Source organism: Triticum dicoccoides, chromosome 4B (assembly GCF_002162155.2).
Source record: "Triticum dicoccoides isolate Atlit2015 ecotype Zavitan chromosome 4B, WEW_v2.0, whole genome shotgun sequence".
NCBI lineage: Eukaryota > Viridiplantae > Streptophyta > Magnoliopsida > Poales > Poaceae > Triticum > Triticum dicoccoides.
Window position 1 is genome coordinate 273,997,393 of NC_041387.1, and position 7,388 is coordinate 274,004,780.

The window sequence follows — 7,388 nt, forward strand, 5'->3', positions numbered from 1 at the left end:
TGTCTTTTACTTGCTCTACTTTTGCTACAAAATGTTTCCTGGCAGATTGTTTACATGTTATTCAATTTTGCCAAGGTTGTTGTAGTTGATCCTTGCATGCTATGAACTTGTTCTTGCCTTGGTTTGTTTCATAAACATGTCTTCTTGCTGATGCTATGCTTATCTTGTCATGCAATGATTTGTGGTGAGTGAATCAAGCTTGTTAAGTAGGGTACTTGCTGTTGCTGTTTTGCTAGGCTGAATCTGTTATTTCGTGATGCTATGTAAACCTGCTTCTACAAATCATTCTATGCATAATCTGGAGATGTTCACTAAGGGTGTTTTGTTCTACATGTTATGCTCTATCCATCCATGCCCCTGCTTGCAATTATAGCCTGCTGTAGCTTGTTGTAATCTTGCTCCAAAGTTGCTAAATAATGTTGCTGTCAGCCTGTTAACATTAAGTTCAGTTGTTTCCATGATTGTTGCTAGTGATCCATGTACCGTATGAACTTGCTAGTGCCATGCTTAGCTTCACAAATATGTCTTCTTACTGTTGGTTGCCTTGCCATGCCATGTATTGCTCTGTGGTGAGTGGTGCAAGCTCACCAACATGCCTACTTATTATTGTTCCTACCATGTATGAATCTGTATTATAACTTGCTATGTTTACATGGGTGCCATCATATCTTCTGATCCTTTTTATCTCTTGGTCAGTAAGGGACTCTTGTTCTATGCAATTAGTAGATTCATCCCATGCCTTTGTTTGCCATGATAAGTTCCTGTAACATGTTGTTTGATAGCTCTAAACATTGCAACCTGATGTTATTTTCTGCAAAGTCTGAACTGTTATTATTTGCAATCTTGCCATGTGTGTTTGAGCATGTTCTAGTGATTTCTGGAGGTAGCTCAGTGTTCATGTCTTGTTATGCTTTACCTGTGCATCATGCCCATGCCTTTTGTTTTCATGTTGAGATGATGTAGCACGCTGTTTTGATGCTTGCAATATGCCTAGTTGATGTTTTGGACAGCTTGTCCTTTAAACTTGTATAGATTTGAGTGTTCATGTCTTGTTTAAACTTGTATAAACTTGTATAGATGCTGTAGCATGTTGAACCGTTGCTCCGTTTTGAGTGTGCTCTATATGAAACTTGCTTGATTTTGCATGTAGTTTCATATTATCATGTTGCATCCATGTTTTGAGGTGTTTGCTTTATGTTTGTATGCATTGTGCATCAATACCATGTTTAACTTGTTTCGCTCATATCTTCGAGGCCGTAGCTCCAAATCTAATGAACTTCATATGTAACTTGACTAGAATCTCGTGTAGATCATCTTGGTGCATTTTAACTTGTTGTTTAACAACTTGAACATAAGGTTTATTCAGATCTGGACCAATTTCGAAATTTGCATATGAGGACTTACCGGAATTGTTATATGTTGTTCCCGGCCTCATTTAAACTTGCCTTGATGTGTTGCTCTTGTTTGTATCATCTCTTGCCATGAGTAGCTTCATGTAGCCTTGTCATGCATCATGCTTGTTGTGCATCATGCCTTGTTCATGTGTGGTGTGTTTACTATGTTGTGTGCTTCTTCTCGATAGTTCCCGTTTCGTTGCGATCGTGAGGATTCGTTCGTCTACGCTTGGTTCGTCTTCGTGGCTTCATCTTCTTCATGGACTCGTTCTTCTTCCTAGCGGGATTTCAGGCAAGATGACCGCTACCCTGGATCTCACTACTATCATTGCTATGCTATTTGCTTTGTTCTATTGCTATGTTGCGTTACCTATCTTTTGCTCATCAAGCCTCCCAAATTTCCATGAACCTCTAACCTTTGACACCATTCCTAGCAAACCATTGCTTGGCTATGTTACCGCTTTGCTCAGCCCTCTTATAGTGTTGCTAGTTGCAGGTGAAGTTGAAGATTGCTCCATGGTGGACAGGATTATGTTGGGATATCACAATATCTCTTATTTAATTAATGCATCTATATATTTGGTAAAGGGTGGAAGGCTCGGTGTCGTGGTTCTAAGCCTGACAGTAGAGTGGGGGGTAGGTATGGAGAGGCAAGGTCCTAGCTATGGAGAGGTTGTAAGCACACAGGATGTACGAGTTCAGGCCCTTCTCGGAAGAAGTAACAGCCCTACGTCTCGGAGCCCGGAGGCGGTCGAGTGGATTATGAGTGTATGAACTACAAGGTGCCGAACCCTTCTGCCTATGGAGGGGGGTGGCTTATATAGAGTGTGCCAGGACCCCAGCCAGCCCACGCAGGAGAGGGTTTAAGGTGAGTTAAGTCTGGGGCGTTACTGGTAACGCCCCACATAAAGGCCTTTACTATCATAAAGTCTACTTGATTACAGGCCGTTGCAGTGCAGAGTGCCTCTTGACCTCCTAGTGGTCGAGTGAGTCTTCGTGGTCGAGTCCTTCAGGCCAGTCGAGTGAATCCTCGTTGGTCGACTGGAAGGCGACCTCTTCTAAGGATGTCCTAGGGTAAGTTACTTGGATCAGGTCCATGACCCTACCCTAGGTACATAACCCCATCATTAGCCCCCGAATGGATTGAGGCTTCGAGTGAAGAAGGAGTTGATGTCGTTTCCGATTAACCTTTGCGCTCCGGTTGTGCGCTGTTCTGGACCAAAGAATCTCTTTGTCGACAGGAAACAACTTGCCTTCAGTCGACTTGATCCATTCTGTTTTTGCGTCGAGTGATCTTTCAGGCTTCGACGATCTCCGAGCGACGGATCGCCGGAAACACCGCGCCTGACAGACTGATTTGTTGCTCGCGGATTCCGCGGGATGCGAAATTTCGGGGCGCGCGCGAAGCGAGGCGGACCGCGGCGTTCGGATTGGACGGGGCATGGACGCCTCGATCTCCGCGCCGCCTTTTTCGCCACGTATCCCGTCTGCATAACTGTTCCAGATATGATTAGATCGACCGGGCCCACCTGTCATCCACTCGGAAGGGACCTTATAAATGTGCCCGGCGAGGATTTCTGTGCTGCGCCTTAGCATTCTTCCCCTCTCTCTGCTTCCTTCCTCCCTGCTCAGCGTGCTCGCTCTCGCCCCCGCACCACTTCCCTTCGCGCATCTCGCCGGCGACCATGGCCAAGGAGAAGACGGCGGCGCTGGAGCGTGCAAAGAAGGCGTCGGCGTCGGAGAAGGCGAAGGGGAGATCCACCAGCCGCGGAGGGTCCTCATCCAGATCCCGCCTGCCGAAAGGCTGGGTCCAAGGAGACTGGATCCAGTCGACCATCACTGAGAATGACATTCTCGACATGGCCAACGAGGGCTTAATCCCTCACGGAGCTGCGAGGCTTCCGGGGAAGGAGTGGCAGCCTCAGCCAGAAGAGGGTGAGTGTGTGCTTTTGGTCACCCATGTGGATCGCGGGTTTTCCTTGCCGCCGAGTGTTTTCTTTCGTGGCTTCTTGAATTTCTTCGGAGCGCAGCTCCACCATTTTACCCCAAACTCCATTGCCTATCTTGCTGCGTTCGTGTCCATGTGTGAGGGTTTCTTGGGCTGTCGACCGCACTGGGGTTTGTTCAAGCATATATTCACGTGTCGCTCTCAGACCGTGAAGAAGGCGAGTCCAGGCGACGAAAAGACCCGAGTCATCCAAATGTGTGGGGGTTTGGGCATCCAGGTGAGGAACAAGAGCACCTTTCCGCCCATGACCTTTCCCGAGTCAGTCAGAGGCTGGCAGTCGACCTGGTTCTACTGCCGGGACCAGTCAACGCCGGGACAGTCGAGTGGACTCCCACAGTTTACCATGGACCGAGTGAACAAGCCCTCCTCTCTGAAGTTGATCCCGGAGGAGAAAGCTGACGTGAAGATGTTGATGGAGCGCGTGGTGCAGTTGGTTCGGGAGGGAGTGACGGGCATGGATCTCCTGGAGGTCTTCCTCAGGCGTCGCATCTAGCCCCTCCAGTTCCTGAGCCACTGCATGTGGTTGTACTGTGGGACCGAAGACGAGACTAGAGTCCATCCAGAAGCAGTCGACGATGTCACCCTGGAAAGGTGGATGGTAGCCGTCACCGGAAACAAGGACAACCCACGCGGAGCCAGAAGGATTCCTCCACTCGACCACAACAGTGATCCAAATAAGGTACACTTGCCCTGCTCTCCACTGCATTCTTGTCGCATTCATCTCTGTCTACTCTGCCGACTGGTCGACTGATCATCGTCTTGATATCTGCTAGGCCCTCACCGAGCTGTACTTGATGCCCAATGGGGCACAAACTCCGACCGAGGAGGGTGAGGCGAGTGGGGGCGAGAGCCAGGACGAGGAGGAATGGGACTCGGACGTTGCAGGGGACGACGACGACGATGATGATGACAACGGCGATGATGATGACGCCGAAGACGAGGAGGAAGAGGAGGAGGTCGTGCCACCGCGCTCGGAAAGGCGGTCGAAGCTCGTCCACGACCCTTCGACTGAACGTGGCAAGGGGGTTGCGACGCAGTCGACCAAGCGCCCTAGGACCACTTCTCCAGCGCCGACTGAAAAGGCGCCGAAGCAGCCTAGGGGGGCTCCGCCAAAGCCGACCAAGCTCCTGCCGAAGATGAAGGTGTCCATCCCCACCATATCAGGGTAATTGTGTCGTTTGAGTCTTCTCATCTTGTGTGAACTTTATCTCTGGTCGACGCTGAAGTTAGTCGACTGATCCTTTGGGGTTGCAGTGCTGCTACTTCTGAAACCTCAGCTCGGGCTGACGACCACGAGATGGAGGATGCAGCAACTTCGAACCCAGGTACTGTATTCTTAACACCGTTCTTAGTCGACTGGCTCGCGATCTCTGATCCTGATTCTTCTCCGCAGCTCCACCCAACACTGTTATCAATCTCCCTAACGACGACGAGGATGAAGAACCACTGACACGCAGGAGGAGTCGGAAAGCGTCTGCCAGTAAGGTGCCTCAGGATGTGACGGCGCCTGAGATTCTGACTGTGGAGGAAGAGAACACCACTCGACACACGGTGTCCTTCGCAAATCCACTGACGAGTGCTCAGCAGCCCTCCCTCTTCACGACGCACCACGTCCCCGAGGACCAAGCTGGCGCAGCGAAGGAAGCAATATGCCAGGCGGGACTCATGATGGAGCAGCTGAAGACCATCCAGGATGCGAGCCAGGCAGCTTATGACGCCAGTTCTGCCCTCCAAAGCAATGTCCAGGTCAGTCGACCACTGTTTGATCTGTTGGATATGGTACCAAAAACTTTTCTTTTCCGGAATTTATAGTAGTCACCCACTGGGTGTGTCGAATAAACTCCGTGTTAGCGGGGGCACGCTGAGTGCACCCGCTGGGTGTAGTCCCCAAGGCTAAGGTCGACTGCTGGCAGTCGGCCTTAGGCTTTATGATGTCAATCTTTCTGCCAGTCGACTGGTCGACTGGATTTCGCAAACCGGTGGGGGCACGCTGAGTGCACCCACTGGGTGTAGTCCCCAAGGCTAAGGTCGACTGCTGGCAGTCGGCCTTAGGCTTTATGATGTCAATTTTTCTGTCAGTCGACTGGTCGACTGGATTTCACAAACCGGTGGGGGCACGCTGAGTGCACCCACTGGGTGTAGTCCCCGAGACTGTGGTCGACTGCTTGCAGTTGATCACAGTCTTAGAGAATGCTCTCTTTTTTTTTGAGGTCGACTGGTCGACTTTGTCTTCATCTGGATTAGTGGGGGCACGCTGAGTGCACCCACTGGGTGTAGTCCCCGAGACTACGGTCGAATACTTGTATTTGGCTGTAGTCTTAGAAACGTGTGTTTTTCCCTTTTTCACCCGGAAGTGAATTATATTTGACATTTAGTCGATTGGTTCTTCACAGAACTCCTGTGATCTTGTGGCTCGCTACTCAGAGCTGGAACAAAAACATACTCAAGTCGAGCTGAGCTTGAAGCTGGTTCAGGAGAAGCTGACAAAGGCAAAGGAGGAGACTGAAGGTATGTTTGGTGAGACCCTGACGACTGCTTTTCTCCTTGCTTGTTTCAAAATCTGATCTTGCTGTAACTTGCAGGTAAGGTAAGGGAGGCCCAGCAGAAGAAAGACCTTGAGCTAGCTAAGAAGATCAAGCTTGCTGACGAGAAGTTAGCTTCAGTCACCAAGCTCGAACAAGACAATACCAATCTGAAAGCTGCTCTTGGGATTGCCAACAAGGAGGTCAGTCAACTGAAGACTGATAAAGCTGCCCTGACCGACCAAGTCAGCAAATTGACTGAGAAGAAAACTGAACTGGAGGCCTTCTTGAGTGGCCTTGCCAAGAAGCTGTTTCTTATGCTTGAAGGTAAACCTCCATGTTTGGAAAATATTTCCAATTGTGGCTTTTTCCATTCGACTATCCTCTTGACTTAGTGATCATCCTTGCAGAATTTTGTCAAAACTTTGAAGAAGAAACCAGCCGACTGGAGCCAAACCTCGACCCCGTCAATTCTCCGGTGAACGACGAAGTTGCCATGGATGTTTTCCGACTGGAGTCTCATGTTGCAGCTGTCGTGGACTATCTCGCAAGGCTGAAGGCCGCCACATCTCGCATCGACTCGACGCTCTGGCATGAGGAGACACTTCAGAATGACCTTGAGTCGCTGATGGCCCGCTTGAACACAATCCCTGGTCGAGTGCAGGAGTGGAAGAAGTCCTCGGCTCGGTGTGGTGCAGATGTCGCTCTGTGTCTGGCCCGAGTCCACTGCAAAGATGCGCGAGAAGAGAAGCTGGCGGCCCTTCGGGTGGCCAATACCAAGAAGCACGACTTCAGGTCCTTTATGGGGACTTTCCTTGCAGCTGCCACTCGGATCGCCGACGGAATTGACCTTGATGAATTCGTTGCACCTTCCAGCCCTCCACAGGAGGGGTAAAAAACTTCTTCTGGCTCGATACTTTTAAATTTGCCTCGGTATGCCGAGTGGAATTGTAACCGACAAACCTTAACAGGCTTGATGCCTGAGCACTTTCGGTTCCTTTAGATGCCGATTCAAACTTGAATTTGGTGCTTGAATACGATTGCCTTCGGCTCGAAATGTCTTTTGCAGGTTCAGAGCAAGGCGCCTTTATTGCAATCGACTTATCCTGCGGTCCACTTAGGCGAGCACTGGGCCGCAACTAAACCTCCGAGTGGAAGTCAGGCTTACCACTCGGTAGGATTTTTATAACTTAGGCGAGCACAAGGCTGCAGCTAAGCTCCCGAGTGAGAGGGTTGCTCTTCACTCGGTGGAATTTTTATAACTTAGGCGAGTGCTTGGACTGCAGCTAAGCCCCCGAGTGAGGTGATTGCTCTTCACTTGGAAGGATTTTTATAACTTAGGCGAGCACGAGGCTGCAGCTAAGCCTCCGAGTGAGAGGATTGCTCTTCACTCGGTAGGGTTTTTACAACTTAGGCGAGTGCTTGGACTGCAGCTAAGCCCCCGAGTGAGAGGGTTGCTCTTCA